The sequence below is a fragment of the Eumetopias jubatus genome, unplaced genomic scaffold (genome assembly GCF_037043125.1).
Source record: "Eumetopias jubatus isolate StellerSeaLion01/CBP00866 unplaced genomic scaffold, mEumJub1_p1.0 scaffold_5, whole genome shotgun sequence".
NCBI classification, from domain to species: domain Eukaryota; kingdom Metazoa; phylum Chordata; class Mammalia; order Carnivora; family Otariidae; genus Eumetopias; species Eumetopias jubatus.
Window position 1 is genome coordinate 40,979,245 of NW_028274811.1, and position 20,625 is coordinate 40,999,869.

Consider the following 20,625-nt stretch of genomic DNA (forward strand, 5'->3'; position numbering starts at 1 on the left):
TTAACACTTAAAATACAGCAAAACTAATTATGATTCCAAAAACTTAAAAGGAAATAATTATGAAGTACTTCAATAAATATACGTTTTATTGTGAGGCAGTTCTCAAAATAAATTCTCTCACATGCATTCTTTGGCTACCTTCCTTTAAAGAAACTATCCCTACTGCATCCCCCAAATTTTAGAATCCTAAGCTAACTTTTCTCTCCAAGCAACTAAACTTTCTGTAAGGGGAAGCAAGAAATCCAGACAAGATGGTCTGGGATACCCTCCTACCTCCCTCATCAACCTCAGATCTCCCCTACTCTTCTGTCCTGGATTGTTTCTTTATCTCTAACCCAGCAGAGCACCTTCTTGTCTCTTGCTGCCCAAAGCTCACCTTCCTTTACAGCACTCCATTTCCACAACTACTTCCTCTTACTCCCAGAATTAATCTTATCCTCAGTAAAAGCCACAAACACATGGATTGTCTGTAGAGAAATACATAATCTTAAGTATTTGATTAGTAGTAATTTATACCAAGAATTACAGTATTTACGCTTATGAAATATCTAGTTTTAAATTTTACCTCAATAAAAGCTAAATTCTATTCTTAGCATACCACTGGGTCATTTGCCTCTAACCTGAGTAATCATAAAGAACACGCAACTCTTTCAAGTGGGTTGTAGTCATTAATATGAGAGTAGGAAAAAATTCTTTTCTGGTCGGCTTCTCAAGTTATATGGTAAAGTCTCTAAAGTAGTGGTTCTTAACTTCTTGGGGTTCATGGACCCCTTTAAGATTCTAATGAAACTATGGACCCTAGCATCAAAAACATATGAACTTCTGCCACACTGTTTCACAACCTGTACCCACACACCCCAACAAATAGTTATCTATGGACACTTCAATTTAAAGGTTTAAGAAATAAGGGCGCCTGGGTGGCTCAGCCAGTTAAGCATCTAACTCTTGATTTTGGCTCAGGTCATGATTCAGGGTTATGAGATCGAGCCCTGCATCGAGCGGAGCATGCAGCTTGCTTAAGATTCTCTCTCTCGGGGCGCGTGGGTGGCTTAGTCGGTGTTAAGTGCCTTCGACTCAGGTCATGATCCCAGGGTCCTGAGATTGAGCCCGGCATCAGGCTCCCTGCTCAGCATGACGTGGGCTTCTCCCTCTCCCTCTGCTGCTTCCCCTGCTTCTGCTCTCTCTCTCTCAAATTATTAAAAAAAAAAAAAGATTCTCTCTCCCTCTCCTTCTGTCCCTCTCCAACTCTCTAATAAAAAAGTATAATTAATTATAATGGCAAAGTATGATAAAAATAATTAATGTCCTAAAGCCCACAGATGAAAGTGATAAAAAAAAATAGGACCTTATAGAAGATGAGAATTAATTCAACTTGATATTCCTACATCTTCCCCTAATTATCCTTCCCACTTCCCCTCCCCCCATTTGTAGTCTTTTCCCATCATCTTTCTTTGCTCTCTATACATTGCCTCCTTATCTGGTTATATTACAGAACTAAAGTCATTTTTAATATTAGTTATGCTAATTACAATTTTATGTTTCCTGTCCTAGTTTCAAAAACATAATTTTATTTCTCTAAGGAAAAGTGAAAACATTTGTTCAATACCTGCTATTTGCCAAGTATTTGTCTACGTATTATCTCCAACAATTCCATGAAGGAGAAAAAAAAAAAGTCCTCTAAAATCTGTACATTTGAAAACTTAAGTCACTAAATTGTAGGTCAAGAAAAATCAAAACAAAAACCACAAAATAGTTTGAAATGAACAATGAAAATAGAACAAACCAAAGCTTAGAGTACAGAGCTAAAATACTACACATAAAAAGAGCCTTAAATTTATACATCAGAGAAGAGGAAATAAGCATTCAGTATAGTAACTTATTTTTAAATCTCAAGAAAGTGAAAAGAATATAGATAAAAAACTAATGAAATAGAAAAAGAAGCAAAAATCAGATCAATAAAAGTAAATGAGTTTCTACAGGTTAATGAAATGATCACTCTTGTTAAAGTCTTAAGAAAACAAAAGAAAAACACAAATACAGCAAATTATTAAAATGTACTACCTATATCTTACCAGAAACTCAGAGTCACTAAGTAACTCACCCAAGAGTACACAGCTTGTTGGTGCACAGCTAGGGCAAATAATCAATATTACACAGGTGGTAAGCAGGGAAGCCAGCATTTTAACAAAAAATTCCTTTTCTTTTCACCACATCATACCACCTCTTTTTTTTTAGGAAAGGAGTCCAACCACCAGGGTCTCAGTTTCCTTATCTACGAATGAGAAAGAAGAATGACATTATCTCATAGGTCCCTTTCAGTCAAGTCCATGATTCTATAAGCCTAAACTGGTCTGCATATATAGACAAACAACTGATTTCCTTTGGTGAGATTGGGGTGAAGGTGGAATTGCTCTGGGTGAGCTAGGATATATCTTAATCTACTACGTGTGGGCTGACTGAGCCATCCTAATGTCTAAGTACACTTTGCTGTAAACTACAGAAGAGAAATGTGAAACCTCAGCAAAACTTACAAGAAAAATAAACAAGGAGGGAACTGCTTCTAGGAGCTCATGTTTTACCAAAAAGGGTAATGGATAAAACCCTTATGTAAGAAATATTCTCCCTTTGAAAAAGAAAAAAAAAATCCAGCATATGTAAATTTAACCATGTTTGTGCATTTTTCTACATATAGTATACTTGAGTCTAACAAGTAAGTCTACAGTTACTTTTGTAAAATCTGCTTCTACGAACCCTTTCATTTTCCCCTTTTAGCAATTGTAGGTTAAAAGTAAATAAAATTTTTTTGGCTCTTTACTATTTTGTGTTACCTGAGCAGTTTTTAGAAAGTTGTATTCATTCCAAACTTAAGGACTGCTCTTTATTTGGTGTCCAATTCAGTTTGAATGAAACACATTTGGGGGGGATACAGTATTTTTCTTGCTTTCTTTGGAAACAGGTGTTATATATTCTCTCCAGAATCGCATGAAAAATTCTCCTGTTAGTTGACAAGAGTTATGTGTTATTTCTGAACAGAAAGAATTTTCTTCTCCTCCTTTATAAAGGATCATTAGGTGTCCAAAAGTAAAGAGAATCATTCAAAATTTTTCCAACTTAACAAATTAAACTAGTAAGTTTGCAGGTAAGAGAGATGGTTTCCTCTACAGATTCAATGCACTCCTAATTATTATGCCTCTTCATTTGACACAAATGTTTCATGTCTAGTACACAGCTTGACACATCTGACACTCAAGAGAGAATGCAGACTAAAAATAAATACCAGAAATTATCAATTATAAAGGGGAAAAGCCATGAGATTTTATTAAGATCACTCAGAGAGAAAAAAAAAATCACTCAGAGAAAGTGACAACAGCCATAATCTTGGAAAGAAAACACAAAGTCAACAAAGCAAACTAATAAGGAATGGAACTTTCAGGAAAATAGGATGAGAACATGAAGGAAAAGACAATGCCAGGGAAAATGAAGGGGCACTTTTAAAAATACCAGTAGCTACTTTTTTTTTCCTTTAAATTTTTTATTGTTATGTTAATCACCATACATTATTACATCATTAGTTTTTGATGTAGTGTTCCATGATTCATTGTTTGTGCATAACCAGGAGCTACTTTTTACTTAACTCTCACCCTATATTCTGACAGTATGCTAGGTGTTCCAGCTTTCTAATCCCTCAATAACTTGAAAAAGTAAATATTATTACATCATTTTGAAGATGAAGAAACCTGCCCAAGGCCATGTAGTTGCAGAATTAGGATCTGAATCCAGGCCAATGAGGCCATGAGGCCACTGAGTTCATTTGGTCTAACAAATGCCACTTTTAAGGAAGCTGAGCAGAAAAAGAATAGACAAGAGGTCACTGATAAAAGGACTGCAGCACTTGAACTAGAAAGACTGACAAGATTTAAGGAGTGAAGACTGAGTGAGTAGAGGTGACAGGGGTACCTGGGTGGCTCAGTTAAGTCAGAAAGGACTTGACATGTGAATGAATGGACAGAGCTACATCCAAAGCAGATGGGAGGAAATCAAAGCACAGGTAAACAACTGAGACCATCAAGAACAGGGTCAGCTGGCGCTTTTTACAAAAAAATGTATAAGCTTCCTATTTCATTTGTGTTGCTATGCAATGTAGTCCCAACACAAGTCCTCTTTGGGGAAGCCACGTCCAGTTACTAGTACTGACTTCACCCTTTCCCTGTTCCCATACTCCCCATGGCCCTTTGGCCCTGACAGAAAAGTGTGGCAAAGAATCAAGAGGACTAAAACAGTGTGCATACACCTCTGTGTGTCTGGCACCATACTGAACACTTAACATTAATTTTCATTTCATCCTTATAATACTAGAACAGACACTCCATTAGGTGTGGATATTTTTGTTTTGTTCACTGATATATCTCAAGCACCTAAGTCAGTGCTTAAAAGAGGGCAGGCCCACAAGTATTTGATGAATGCACAAAGTCACCTTGTAAAGCAGGTATTATCATTCCCATTTTAAAGATGAGAGGATGACTCAGAAAGGATAAGTAACTTAATTAAAGTCATAGATATAATAAGGGTGAAATTAAAAATATTTAACAACTAGTGCTGCACCAGCACTGGCCACTCAGAACAGACACCAGCTGGTGCTAGAGAAGCTGGGTTCTGCTTCAACCTTTCAGTTGAGGATCTTGGAGAGGTCCACAGCGGGACTTGGACAATGGATAGTTGTAGACTGGAGAAAGGAAAACTCAGATGTATACTACTGGCTATCAGCTATGATAGTATGTGGCACATCCAGGTTTCAAACATGTACTTATTTAACTCTAAATCCTTCTAAATGAAGTGGGAAACAATCGGTTAAGCATCCAACTCTAGGTTTTGCTTCAGGTTGTGGTCCCAGGGTCTTAAGATCAAATCCTGCATTGGGCTCCACGCTCAGGGTGGAATCTGCTTGAGATTCTCTCTCTCCCTCTCCCTCTTTCCCTCCAGCTCATGCTCTCTCACTCTCTAAAAATACATAAATCTTTTTAAAAAACAAAGTGGGAAACAGTACCATTTGCTAAAAAATCAGAAAGCAGAGGATAAATAGAGGTTATCACAGAGCAGGAAAACATTCAAAACAATTGTAATGGAATAAAGAGACTAACACGCTAAACAACTGCAATGGGAAATGGAATTAGAAATGCATTAAAGATTGATCACTGAGCTCAATCTGTCGCCAGACAATTAAAAAAAAAAAAACGGGATGATCCAACTCAAGTAGGGAACTGAGAAATAACAAATATGAATGGGCAAAGCAAAACTACACTGTGAGGATGTTCTGTCCCAGGTAATAATTTGGATATGCCTCAATAAAAGATGAAAAACCAACACTGGGACTTGAGCAAGAAAGGTCTTGGTGAAAGCTGTGCTGCAGGAAGATGAGTTAGTGCAAGGTAGAGGTGGAAGAGGGAAAGAGCCCTGCGCCAGGTAGGAGGGGTCAGTGCTAGAATGCACTGTATGTTTGGGTGTGATTCACAGAGATGGTACGTGAAATATCCAGGGGGGGCAAGAGTTCAAAGAAGAGAGCACCCTCAGCTTTTATAGACACCTGCACTCTGGTCACCGGCTTGAATTGACCACAACATCTCTGTGGCTGATGGTTTTACTATAAAAAGCACTTAGTTATCTTGCTGGGGTTTTTTGTTTTGTTTTGTATTTAAGTTGGGACAAAGGGGAGAAAAGGCAGTTTGGATATAGTGACATTTACCAAAGAAGGATTTTACTTTTTGTGCTTATAATGACCTATAATATACCCAACCTTGGAGTCTCCTAGTTCATTAAGACACACAAAATAAATGTGTGTATATAAACAAATTTTTTTGAAAAAAAAAACCCAGGACTTTAAGAGGTTATTTTAATATGCACTCAGATTGCTACGCACACGCGCACACACACACACACACACAGCCTATTTATTTATACACTAACAAAAATAAAAAGCAACAAGTTGGTCACCTGTTGTTCCCTGCCCAAAAGGCACAGAGTGCCAACTGGCCAGGAACAACATTAATTCCTTCTACCCTCTCATGGTAACAGCTGTTCCCTTTCTTTTTCAAGATGGCAAAGGTCACAGTCAGTAGCACACTTTCATGCAGATTTCTATGTGCAAAAGGCAAGGAGATGGCTGACATAAAAGGGTGTGGGGTGAAATTGCAGTTTCACGTTTACATGAAACTGCAATTGGGGATGATAAAAACATTTTGAGAGTTCAAGGCCAAAAACTATAGCAAAATTGTACAGTAACATTTACATCATTAACGGCTGCCTAATTAGAAATGCATTATGCTAAGTGAAGAAGCCAGACTCAAAAGGCTACATACTGCATGATTTCATTTGTATGACTTTATAGGATAGAGAACCAATCAGTGGTTGTCAGAGATGCAGGACATGGGAGGAGTCAACTACAAAAGAGCAGCAGGAGAGAATTTATTTGGAGTAATAGATCAATTCTGTATCTTGTGTAGTAGTTACATGAGTCTAAAATATAAACTGTCTAAATTCATAGAACTGTATGCCAAAAGCGTGAATTTTACTCTTCACTTAAGCCTCATATCGCATTTCTCTATTCCCCACACCTGTTCCAGACCTCTTGCCACACTCTACACAATGACCCCCACCTTCCACCTAACATCTACTTGCTACTCTAGTTTCTATTTAGCTACTCCTGAAATCTTTCCTTTCATGTGGCAGGGTAAGGTCCTGCATAGAGTTGGGACTTTTCCACCTAACTGAGTTTACTTCTGGCATTCTGCCAGTTACTAAATTTAAGTGAGCAAGGGCAAATTACTTACCTATCTGAGCTCAATTTCCTCATATGGTGAATGCCAAAAAAATACTATTTATATACCTTCCGGAACAGTTGTAAACTAAGAGCCTTGTAATGTGCCTAACATAACACCTGGCACATTAAGAGAGCTTCATCAGTGCTTATTCCCTGATCTTTCTCCTCTGCCTACCGCCTCTAGTGAAAAAGTACTTTTTAACTTGGAAAATCTATCAACACATACACAAGAAGATTTCAAATTATCAACTACATGTACTTGAGACAGCTTTCTTCAAAGACCTGTCAATAGCCAACAAATTTCAGAAAACAATGCAGGATAGTGAATCAAGGGAAAGATTCCTCTTTGAAGAGGTTCCTCTTTGAAGAGTTTATTTAGTCTTTAAAGAAATTACGACCTATAGCGTTCTATCTGGGTATTATTTAAGCTTTTGAAACAAAGCGTCATGTATCCAGATGAGAACACCTGGTTAAGTTACTTCTCTCTCTGAATAATGAGTCTTCCAGTCTCAGCGATTCCATCCACAAGCTTCACTTAACCAACAAAGTCTCTCTTATTAGTAGTTGGTCAAGAGATAACTTGTCCCACGCAGTGGGAAGGCCTATATTCTGAAGAATAACAACTGTATGTTTACTATTATACTGATTCTTGAATAAAGCTGGCAAGCTGATACCCTTTTAAAATTTCTGGGATAGTCATCTTCTAGAAAAGCATATACATAACTGCCTCTTAAGAGGTGGTGTATACTGGTGGTTGGGGGCAGATTTAAAAACCTTTCAGGAGATTGCTTTAGTAACTTAAGCTGTACAAAAGAAATCAGAATGACTTGATTTCACCATTCTGATACAAAATTAGTTATCTCAGTGCTCAAAATATGAGTAAGAAATAACTCAAGAATAAAACCACAAATCAAAAATTTTAAGTAAACTACTAAATAAACTCCAGACCTGTAACCTCAACTGCATTTAACAGTTCATGTGCCCCTCCCAATAAAAAATATATTGTATAATATAAATCTTAGAAGTATTTAGGTGGATCCATCATGTCTAGTCTGAAATTATGCCAACTGGCAAGGGTCCAAAAACTAAATGTTATACTAAGATGGGTCCCAGAAGAAAAACATAATAATGCTTACTTTGGCAGGAAGTCACCAAAGTAGCATATCTAAATTAGTAAGCTTTGTTTAAACACACACACACACACACACACACACACCTATTTTTTTTTAAGGCACACAAGCCAAAAAAGTTGGTAAAATTCTTTTCTTAATGGTTATGATTACTGCAGTAACAAATCATATATCCATTTTCCCAAAAATATATGTTTGTACTACTCAAGTTATTTGATACAGAAGATAAGCTGAAGAAGCAAGGATTCCCACCAATTATTACCTCAAGGCTAAGGGCAAACATACAATGCTGAAACTACACAATGAGTATCAGCTACATGGGAAGCAAGAAAAAAGACAGGCAGGCATTAGTTTGTTAAGTGCTTACTAAGTACCAGGTGCTTTATTTATAAGGATTCTCATTTATTCCTAACAAATCTATTACGTAGACCATATTCTCTCCATCACACAAGTGAAGAAATTGAAGTTCAAATAACCATCTGTGTGATCCAAATCAATATATATAGCAAAGCAGAATTTTGAAACCAAGTTTACCAGGCTCCACATCCCAAACTCCACCATACTTGGTAACAGTTATTTGGAAAACAAGGGTATGAAGTAATCCATTGTTCTCACCAAAGAGGGTTCTTTAAGAGGAGTTCAACTATTCCGGGCACCTGGGTGGCTCAGATGGTTAAGCGTCTGCCTTTGGCTCAGGTCATGATCCCGGGGTCCTGGGATCGAGTCCCGCATCGGGCTCCCTGCTCCTTGGGAGACTGCTTCTCCTTCTCCTTCTGCTTCTCTCTCTCTCTCTCTCTCTGTCTCTCATGAATAAATAAATAAAAAAAATCTTTAAAAAAAAAAAGAGGAGTTCAACTATTCCTATACAGTACCATTGATATAAAAATGGTATTCCTAGAGGTGCCTCACTGGCTCAGTCGGTAGAGAATGTGACTCTTGATCTCAGGGTCATGAGTTCAATGCACCATATTGGGTGTAAAAAACACACAGGAGGTGCCTGGGTGGCTGAGTCATTAAGCGTCTGTCTTCGGCTGGGATCATGATCCCAGGGTCCTGGGATCGAGCCCCACATCGGGCTCCCTGCTCAGCGGGAAGCCTGCTTCTCCCTCTGCCCACTCCCCTTGCTTGTGTTCCTGCTCTCACTATCTCTCTGTCAAATAAATCTTAAGAAAAACACACACACACACTCACACACATACACTTGGGAATTTATTTTAAAAAATAAAAGGTATTCCTATATCTGGCAAGATCATTCTTCCCCCAACTGGCATATCATAGGTAACCATGACAACCTATTATTTTAGGCTATTAGTGCATCAGCTGATAGCCCTAACTGATCTCCCATTCTCAGAAATGATTCTTCTGGCCTGTGTTTGGAATCTTCTCTACTATACTCTCCTTTCTCAGTCCAACATTTTTTTAAAATTTCTTTTTTAATTTGTCAGAGAGAGAGCGCGCACAAGCAGGGGGAGGGGCAGAGGCTCCCCGCTGAGCAGGGAGCCCGATGCAGGGCTCAACCCCAGGATCCTTGGATCATGACCTGAGCCGAAGGCAGCTGCTTAACTGACTGAGCCACCCAGGTGTCCCCTCAACATTTTAAAGTAATTACTAATACCCACAATTTCCATTTCTTCATCCAATACCCACTTTTCAGACCACTCCAGTATGGAAATTGCTTTCTTACATGAGATTATCAATGACCTTTGTGTAACTAAATCCAATGGACACTTTACAGACTTTATCTTACTGGACCTTTCAGGAGAATATGAACATTGTTACCACTCTTTCCTTGGGGCACTCTCTTCACTTGGCTTTCCAGAAACATTCTCCTAGTTTTTAATGTTCCCTCTCAGTCTTGGAGTTCTCCATTTCTTCCCACAATTTGAAAGGTGGTTTCTCAAAGCGCCGTCTTAAACCTTCTCTCCTCGCTTTATAACTCCTGTTTGAGATTTCACCAATTCTCTTAACTTCAATTACCATTAATATGTCAGTGACTCCCTCCCAAAAGTCAGACCATTCCTCTGAGCTCTAGACCCATTTATGCAAACAAGGACTTGACACCTTCTCTTCAAAATCTCAAAGGCACCTTAAACATAAACCAGAATCGGGGCACCTGGGCTTGATCCCCCTGATCAGCGGAAAGGCTGCTCTCCCTCTCCTCCCCACTCACGCTCGCTCTTCTCGCTCATGCTCTCTGTCGCTGTCTTTGTCTCTCTCAAATACATAAATAAAATATTTTTTTTAAGATTTTATTTTTTTATTTGAGAGAGAGAGAGAGAGAGCACGAGAGGGAGGAGGGTCAGAGGGAGAAGCAGACTCCCCGCCAAACAGGGAGCCCGATGCGGGACTCCATCCCGGGACTCCAGGATCATGACCTGAGCCGAAGACAGTCGCCCAACCAACTGAGCCACCCAGGCGCCCCTAAATAAAATCTTAAAAAAAAAAAAGTAAAACAAAACCAAAATCATTATCTTTTCCAGAGCCCTCTTCCTACTTCAGGCCAGGTTCTCCCTAGTGCTCCACAGCTCGGTAACTGGCAGCAATCAACATCCACCCATTGAACAAGCCAGAACCTTCAGAACTATCCTTGCTATCTCCAACTTCCCACATCAGCATGCCACCAAAACCTTTCCATTTTACCTCCCAGAATCTTCAAATCCATCCACCTTTCTCCATCTCCACCATTACCTCTTTAGTCTCACTACCATGATCTCACTTGGACTATTTCAACAGCCTTTTAACTCATCTCCCTAAATCCATTCTTTTCCAGGCCTCATTCATCTATTATTCTATCCTATAGCCAAAGTCATCATTTTAAAAAGCTATCGCACATTCTCCTATTCAAAACTCTTTTTATAAGCCCTCATAATACCCATATCTCTCCTTTATAGCACTTACTGGTTCATTTTTCTATTTATTTGTGTGATTCTATGAATCTCCTCTGCTTAAGAGTGTGGCCCATAGAGGCGCCTGGGTGGCTCAGTCAGTGAAGTGTCTGCTTTCAGCTCAGGTCATGATCCCAGGGTCCTGGGATCCAGCCCCGAGTTGCGGGGGGGCTGCTCAGCAGGGAGCCTGTTTCTCCCTGTCTCTATCCCTGCTTGTGTGCTCTCTCTCACACTCTCTCACTCTAAGAAATAAATAAAACCTTAAAAAAAAAAGTGTGGTACACAATATGTGAGACAAATACTTGTGGAATAAACAAATGCCTACTATGTAATGTATATAAGCCAAAGAGAATATGCAGATAAAGACCCAGCCCTTTTCAGATAAAGAAACTGAAGCTGTGAACATGGGTGATTTATCCTAATTATAGCTGAAAGAACTGGCATTCAAACTCAGACCTGTATGTTTCCAGTGTCCACACACTTAACTTTTATGCATCCCATAATACAAAAGAATTCTCTAAAAACTTTTATACATTAGTAAAAATAAATGGAAATTATTTCATATCTTGGTAAAACACAAATTTTTTAAAATAAAGTCCTGTTGAAACTCCAAGGTAAACTCATCCTGCATTCTAACCTCTTTAAAATGGAACACAGTCTGTTTCCCTCTTATTTTGGCTAATAATACTTTGCATAGATAAGATGGATACACATATATGATTGACACCCTTTATTATAGTAAGTATTACTATGTCTGTATCTCATATTACATAAACACCTTCTCCTGAATTATATTTAGGTAACTCACTGAAATATGCCTATGGCTAGCCCCTGATTAAACAAACCATAAGGTTTCATTATTTGTTATATCTGACAGTTCAAAATGTCAAACTCCTCTACCTCTACTACAACTTCAACTTACAACATATCAACCAAATTATGCTGTCCCCCTATCTCAATATTTCTTTTTCTTTTAAGATTTTATTTATTTGACTGAGAGAGACACAGCGAGAGAGGGAACACAAGCAAGAGGAGAGGGAGAGGGAGAAGCAGGCCTCCCACCGAGCAGGGAGCCCGATGCGGGGCCTGATCCCAGGACCCTGGGACCATGACCTGAGCGGAAGGCAGACGCTTAACGACTGAGCCACCCAGGCGCCCCTCATTTTTTTTTTTTAAAGTAGGCTCCATGCCCAGTGTGGGGCCCAAAGCAGGGCTTGGCTTCAACTCACAACCCTGAGATCAAGACCAGAACTGAGATCAAGAGTCAGATGCTTACTGACTGAGCCACCCCGGCGTCCCCCACCCCAATAGCTCATTGTTAATCATAAAAAGTCCAAAGACAGGAAATATGGGTAACACAGCATTTTTTCAGTAATCTGACTTTTTTTCCCTAGTAAATCCTAGACATAGGTTGAATTAATTGACCAATCTACAGTAAGGACAAGCTCCTTACTTCAGTAATTTTAAATCACTATAAATGTGACCCTTAAATTTTTCCAAATGAAAAATCAGAATCTCCACAACAATCTCTTTACTGGGCAACAAGCACTCTCAGGTCTTTATGAAGCACATCCTCATGATTAATTCTCTCATCCTTTCTATCAAAGAAGCTTCATCCTCTTCTGAACTCCTCTCAGAAGGCAAAAGCAGACCATCCAGCAATATTTACTTCCTTCACTTCCTTTGTTTGCCTTTTCCCCACTCTCCTTTTTGCCTCCCTTTTTCTTAGAATTTATTTATTTACGATGAGCACTGGGTGTTCTATGCAACTGATGAATCATTGAACACTACATCTGCAACTAATGATGTACTATAATGTTGGCTAATTTAAATTAAATTTTAAAAAAATTTTAAAAAGAAGTAATTTATTTAGCTAAAGCCCACATCAGGGCCTTTAGGCTATAAAGGCTCACTTGAGTTTAAATTTTCAGTAATGACTACTGAATAGCTCAGTGCTTTTAAATGTATGTTTTAAGTTATTAGCAAACAAAAAATATGCTCTTAAATAGGACTCAATTTTGTCAAGATTTTCTTACAACTTTGGCCATGGAATTTTAATCCTGCTCTATTTTTAATTGGTGTTGAGTTTCCATGGCTATAGAGTAGATGAAATCCTTAACTGTTCAATGGAATCTATATCCCAATGGCCCACATAGTAATAAATCAGTCAGACAGCTACAGGTACACAGTAACATTGAGGTCTCACCATTCCAATCACTAACTGGCTAATGAACTAGTCTGTACTGAGGAAAATAGAAACACAATCTCAGATAATGTAATTACTCTATTTCAAAGAATATCTCTCACCTGTTTATTACTCAGCAGGTCAATGGAATAGAACATAGCACAAGCAAATTACAAGGTTAGAAGAGACTCCCTTGGTGTGTCAGATCTTTGCCAAAAGAATTTGACAGATTTTACTGAAGACAAACTGCTATTGATAAAATAATCTCCTGATATTCAGCAGACTAAGTTAAAACTGTGGTTTCTTTCCCTTTTTAATTAAATGGTAGGTGAACATTAATTTTTTAAAAAAATGAACATCTCCCTTCACTGAAATTTCAGTCTGACCAAACTATACTTTGCATTGGCTTTTCAAGATAGCACATGCCCCCATTTCTCACAGTATGACTGATACTGGAATAACAAACTAATTCAAGATTTCATGAGACTCTTGGTCACTGATAAAACTGTATACCTAAGTATGGCAAAAGAGAAAACTCAAGCAGGGGGCCTGTTACTTTGTATCAGGACCCATCACTACTACCTAAACACTTTTCAGCTTTTTCCTACTTCCTCCTGACAACATTCACACCATTCTTGGCCAGACTAGACTTATAATTGATCGCCTATACGTCTGTTCCAGTTGCTCAAAACACCCCTTTGAATACTATGTGCTCTCTCTTCCTTCTTGGACTTCCTTGGGAGTCCACTGGTGTCAACTGCTGTAATATATTCTGCAGCAACTGACTCTTCTTGATAAGCAAAGTTTGCTTACCACTACAATCCTGAGATATATGCAGTTATTTTTCTCATTATAAATTACACATGAATAAATGAAGCAGCCCATGAGATCCTGCCCATGTGATCATTGAGAGTAGCAGAAGCAAGAACAGAATTTGACTTCCAAGCCAACTGCTTTCACTACTAGATCATACTTTGATCTGTTCAAATAGTTACATAAAAAAAATTGCACTCACTGGAAAATCTCCGTGACATCAAATCCTAAGCAAGGGGGAAAGTCAATGCAAAAACATCTCCATAAAGGTAAGTTACCTGTTATTATATTTGGTTCATAATTAGGCTATCTCCAATGGCAGCATTTAGAATCTCACTCATATTGTGGTACATAAAGTTAGTAGTGATATAGATATCCAACACTAGCTATAAAGCTGCATATTACCCATAACCTGCCTAACAAGTTTTGATAACATCACAATTTAAAAAACCTTTCGCCAACTCGACCACTGGGTCAGAAACAATACATATTTGGAAATTCCTTTCTCTTATCTATGCCATTTGAAAAAGAAAGTAATACAAATGTCACTTGCTTCTGTTACACTGCATAACTATGTTAGGTATATTTTGCAAATTAAATTGGGATGTCGCTTGAAAAATTATGTTTTTTAATAATAGTTTTAAAGTTAATACCATAAAACTATGACTTTTAATTACACTTAGTCATACATTTAACAAACTGCCTTTAAGCAGAAGGCTATTAGCTAAAATTGGGCTATCCCAGAACACTGCAGATGGGTGTGACCACTATACACATCTGCTTCTTAAACTCTATGGAAAGAAGAAAGGATAACTTCTTACTGATCAAAAAAAGTTATGATGAGAACAGGTTATGTTTAGCTCCTTCAGCCTGAACTACAAGTTAGCTCTTGACCAGTTTATATTTAAGACATAAAACCTTCATGTTTTAGGAACTGAGAACTAAGAGAAATTACCACTATCCAAACCATGCCATTACTAGCTCACACACCCATTTCTATTTTACTATTTTCTCTCCAACCACAAACATTCCTTCGGGTACCTTGCCTATGAGCTGTGGGAATATTGTTCACCTAAAAGTAAAATCAGAAGATCTTACTGAGGTATCTGATCCAAGACATAAGTTAGAATTGAAACATTTCCCAAAATGATCTGGGCACTAAAAAATGAAATACAAACCAGATTCCTATCTCAATGCTCTTTAAGCTGAAACTAGAACTATACTAAATAATGTTCCAATAGAAAAGTCACTACCATGTGACATCAAATTTGAATAACAAACTGTGTCAGTGGTATCAAATTGGTTTATTAATTTAATAATGATAACAACAGCACAGGCCAGGACTATACAAAACACTTCACTATGCTAAACACTTCATATACATTGTCTCATACATTATCTCATCTAATTTCACAGCAATATGAGGAATGCACTATTAACATCTTTTTCCTCATTAGATGACGAAACTCACAGAGTTGAAGCCACCTGCCCAACATCATAGAGTTAGTAATAGATGGAGCTAAAACTCAAACCCTGGAGGAGCGGCTGACTCAAATACACTGCCTATATATTCATGTTGCAAATATTTGAATGCTTACCATGTGCCACACACTTTCTAAGCACCTTCCTCCTGTGTCTTCACCCAGTAATACAGATGGGGCCTAAACTGTCTACAGGATTATTTACAGAATTTAGCACTAACTAAAAGTAATATTCCCAAAGCTATGTTATCTCTGCTGGAAAGTAAAAGCAATCATCTCAGGAGAAATCATTTTGAAATATATAGACTTCATTAAAATACCTACCGATCTCCATTTACAAGGCTCTGTGTACCTCTTCCAGGATGGAGACCCTGTCTCACTCACTCTTAGTAACTTCAAAGCTGGGACCTATCAGCACTCAACTTACCATACAGTATTGTCACTGTTTCTTAAGAGTCTGTCTTCCACAGTAAGCAAGAGCTATTTGAGATACTTGGCTTTTGTTTTATTTTTCTACCCATTTTTGTTTTCCAGTGCTATGACATAAAATGAAGCTAACACCTCAGAGTTTTGTGATGATTGCATGAGTTTATGTAAGACATTTAGCAAAGGCTCATTTAGGGATTCAGTGAATAATGGTTTTCTTCGCTTTTCCTCATTTACCCCTAGTGCACCTAAGCAGCCAACCCATCTCTCTTAGTGCTGATGTAAATGTACCAAAAGGCAAGGCAGAACCTGGCTTAACAAGCTGCCAATTAACTCAAGAGCTCATCCAGTACACATTTCCTATATGTCATTTTCCTAGGCACCCCACCCTGAAAAAGACTCAGGAAACATTTCTAAGCAATGACAACTGAGAACTACTCTTCCTTTCCTGTATAGAAATGCCCATGACAACGCTATCTGAAAAAAAATCTGTGGGTATGTTACCAAACAGGGCAAATTAGTTACATCTTCCAGTATGATATACTCTCCTGGCAAACTCTTAGCAGTAATTAGGAGTTTGAGTTATGAAAAATTAAATTGCCTCCTTTGGACAACAGGCACATGCTCAAAATATCATAAGTAGAAATAGACTCTGAAGTCACATCATACAGAATTCAGATAGTTATAAAACAATTAGGCTACCTAAAAATAATGATCATTTTTAGAGTCAGCTAATCCCCTAACCCCTCCTTCCTCAACCTCTCCATTTATTGGCACCTTTCCTAAATCTGGACCAGTGAATCCACATTCAAAATTTATAATCCTTAAAAATGCATTTCCCAATTCCTGACTATACCACTTCTTAGCTGGGTTCCATTGGGAGAGTTTCCCAATTACTCTAGCCCTCAGTTCCATGACCTACAGAATGGAGATGACCAAGCTACCCTCCCTGATCAAGTTGTTAAGAGACTTTACAGGCCAGGGCTCCTGGGTGGCTCAGTGGTTAAGCGTCTGCCTTCAGCTCAGGTCATGATCTCAGGGTCCTGGGATCGACCCCCACATCCAGCTCCCTGCTCAGCAGGAAGCCTGCTTCTCCCTCTCCCACTCCTCCTGCTTGTGTTCCCTCTCTCGCTGTGTCTCTGTCAAATAAATAAATAAAATCTTAAAAAAAAAAAAACAAGATACTTTACAGGCCACACTGGGCCTAGTAAGCACTAAACAACTGTCAGTTATTATTATCGACTTTGACATTTAGAAATAAGAATTCAATATAAGAAATAAGAAATAGAATTCAAGAAATTCACTATTAAGAATGCCAGGGATGCATACTATATTCCAGTCACACTGTTACAAATGTTACAATTCCTATTACAAAATCCTCTTTGCTGTTTGGCCCTCAACACCTGCTCTTTCCTAAACCTAGAATCAACTTCTTCCAATTCCTCCACGGCCAATTCAAATACCCACTCCTCAGAGAAGCCTTCCTTGAGATTGCCATCCTCCACCATCTCACTCTCTTCTAACCTTGTTTTAATTTTTTTGTGGCATTTACCAAATCTGTAATTATCTTAAAGATTAAAGACATTATCTTTTACACAGTGATATTTAAAGCTCCTAACATTGTATTAAACACATAATGCGTGCTCAATAAATAAAGATAATTCAAAGTCAAATATTTACAAAATCTAGCACTGGACACACACACACCCCCCCAAAAAACAATTTCAAATTAAGATACATCAAAATAAGTATCTGGTTGAAAAAAGCAAGAGTAGAGGGAAAAGAGGGTATGGAGAAGTGTTACACAAGTTTTTTCTTTGCAGTCCACTTAATTGCAGAGAATTCAAATAATAGAATTTACACAAATGAGGATGTACAATTAAGGTCATTCAAAAAAATTTTTTTAAATGAAGTCCACTTTTTATACGAGGAGTGACCATTCCCATGGCCTGGGCAATAAAAATCGTGAGGATGACATAGAGTACAGCTAGCTCCATTTTCTTGATTAAGCTGAAATTCAGGATTTATGAATGTATCAAGTTTTTTCCATTTGTTTAATTACTCTCTAACACAGACCTATCCAGATCAATTTCCTCCACTGCTGGGATTACCACTACTTGGAGATCGTATATGTGGTTTTTACACATGACTGATACAACACTACTATTTCAAGATGGTCTATAAGCTTCAAAGACATTCCATGAGTATTCATGGGAAACATTGCAAAGTTTGTGAGTGCTTTTGTACCTAACACAAAACTAGTTGATGTTATTTCTACTAAAATTGTGTTACAGTTGGTAGGATTAGAAAGGATTAATTTTATTTGACAAACATATGTACATTAAGTTCAAGGCACTGCTCTAAGCTCTTTACATACTGACTCACTTAAGCCTCACAACAACCATATGAAGTAGGTACTTTTATTAGGAAAAGAGGCACAAAGAAGAAAATTGCCCAAGGTCACAGAGCTAGTAAAGAGAGGGAGTGAAATGTGAACCTAAGCAATTTAGATCAAGAGTCCATCACTAGACTATGTCACCTATTATTTTAAAGAAAAAGAAAAGCTTATAGTTTATAAAGAACAAATCATTCCCAAACTCCCATTAGGCTAGTTTCAGAAAACAAAACAAAACAACTATGTTTAAGCCATCTGGGTTTTAAACCTAGACAGCAAGAAGGTTGAAGGGAAGAATAAAAGCAGGAGGAAGAGAAGAGAGAAGGAAAAAAATTGTAAAAATGAAAAATAAATAAGAAGGCTGGAAGAAGAAAGCTACTTGTAACCCCTGTTCATACTATCTGAATGGTGCTTTCTAAAAAGACAGTAAGAGAGACAAAACGTGTCTATATAATCCCTAACTAGCTTAGTACACAGATTGTGTATTTCTAAACCAAATGCTGAATTAAGTCACCTAAATTAGGAGGAAGTGGACAATTAACATTCCAAATTCCTTTCCATAAAGTGTAAGCTACATTTTAACTGGCTTATTTAAAATCTGAGAGTTTAGTGGCTTTCTTCCAACTTCTTTTAGTAGGATCAATAATAACAATTTAAACTTCAATTTCTTATCCACAAGAATCAGAATAACTCCCCAAGCTGAGCAGATAGAAAACTTTGGTAGAGCTCAGCCAAAAATTATTAAACAAGAAAAAGATTAATCAAGATCCACAGCATGTCCATGAGGTTCCAAGAGGATGTAATTCAAAGTGAATATAAAGGAAGAATTTACATTTCGTAAAATCTATAGAGAACATTCTCTGAACATTTCCATACTTTATTCCAAGCAAGGTAAGTTTAAGTTAAAACTCAAGTGTACAAAGCCAGCTGGAGCCAAACAGTAGCATTTTCTTCCAAGCCTCTGCTTTTATTCAAAACTGGCCATTTAAAGGTAGAAAAAGCCTGCAACAGGACCCCAGTCTAACCCAAGGATCTGCCAGCTTAACACATTTTTGTTCATTTTCTGAGATCGCTTCCCTCTCACTGTGGCTTGGAGGAAAGAGAAAAGTTATATAAAAAAGAGAAACAAACACAGTAAACTTTCATCAGAAGCAAAAGAAGTTTGCTTAATAAAAGTTAATGGAGGTTGAAATGGCTAGCAATCACGATAAGCATTATGTCCAATTTATGTATTGATTTACTTATTTTTATCTTCAGCATCCAACACAACGCCAAGCATCTACCAGATATTAAACAAATACATGTTCAATAATGAATGAACAGATAAACGTTAGGAAAAAAGGGAAGGCACAAACTGCTGCAGACTACTTAGCAAGTGAGAATCTTTCACTGAATACTTGATTGTTTCTTCCTTGAGAAACAGGCCCAAACTGAGAGACAGGAAAGGGACCACTCCTCAGGGGTAATACTTAAGGGGTAGAATGATGTCAGTATCATGGCAACAACATACGGTATCAGTATTTGAGATAAGTAATGAGGAAGAACAAGTAACAGGGATTCTACAAACACCTACTATTGGTTGCCAGTTTTTTGCTGCCAGATTTTATTCTTAATCTGTTGACTCTGATTTGGCATAATGGTGATACCACATTTGGAGCTTGCTAAGGAAACTATGACCAACCTCTCTTCTAAGAAAGCCAACATTGGAGTCCATGAGCTTCTGTTTGCACCTGCTATAAAGAGCAGCTGTAAATCGTGTTAAGTGCAGAAAGGGAAGCTACCTCAAATCTGTTCTGGACACGTATGAATGTCATTAGTAGGGTTCCAACCAAAAACAAACAAACCACAAAAACAGTCAAAAAGGTATTCAAGAGAATTTAATGAAGGAACCATCTTTGTAAGTATAGGCAGGATTTAGGGAAAGTAGCAAAGGATGGTGGAATACTCCCAAGCTACCAACATCAGGAGGCCATTATCATCATTAGGCCTAAAGGGGCAACTAAGGGGTTACCAGAAGCCAGAAAGATCTGTAACGAGCTGGCTGGCAGAGAGGGCCATTGAAGAGAAGCTGTGACCTACTCACAAACCACAGAACAGCCCTAGCAACCCAAATCCCACAGGAGAGAACTGGCTCTTCCAGGCCTCCTACTGATATACCACCAGCCAAAGCCAAACAGAAACCATAAAGCAAGAGGTCAGTTGATAGAGCCCATATAATTTGCCTGCTTCCCAGAGCACAGAGCAAGGTGGAGAACAAAGCTGGAGGGGCAAAAGGAGAATATGAAGGCCAAAAAGGTACTTTAAATGACTACCACACAGCAAAACACAAGCACATAAAAAGTTTTTGCCAGTTACACCTTCTAGACACCATAGGTTGGTCTACAAAAAAATCATAAACTTACTTGGGTCCCTACTGCCTTGCATCAAGTTGGGGAGGAAAAAAAAAGATTCTAAGAAATATTCCAAGAAACTTTTGTCACTTCTGCATCACTAAGG

The 20,625-nt window shown here is 38.1% G+C and overlaps 1 protein-coding gene across 3 annotated transcripts in view; it reads right to left on the minus strand.

The window, feature by feature from the left end:
* The window catches only part of PLPP1 (phospholipid phosphatase 1), a 103,317-nt gene that overhangs the window by 78,463 nt on the left and 4,229 nt on the right, over window positions 1-20,625 (minus strand). The window lies entirely within an intron of this gene.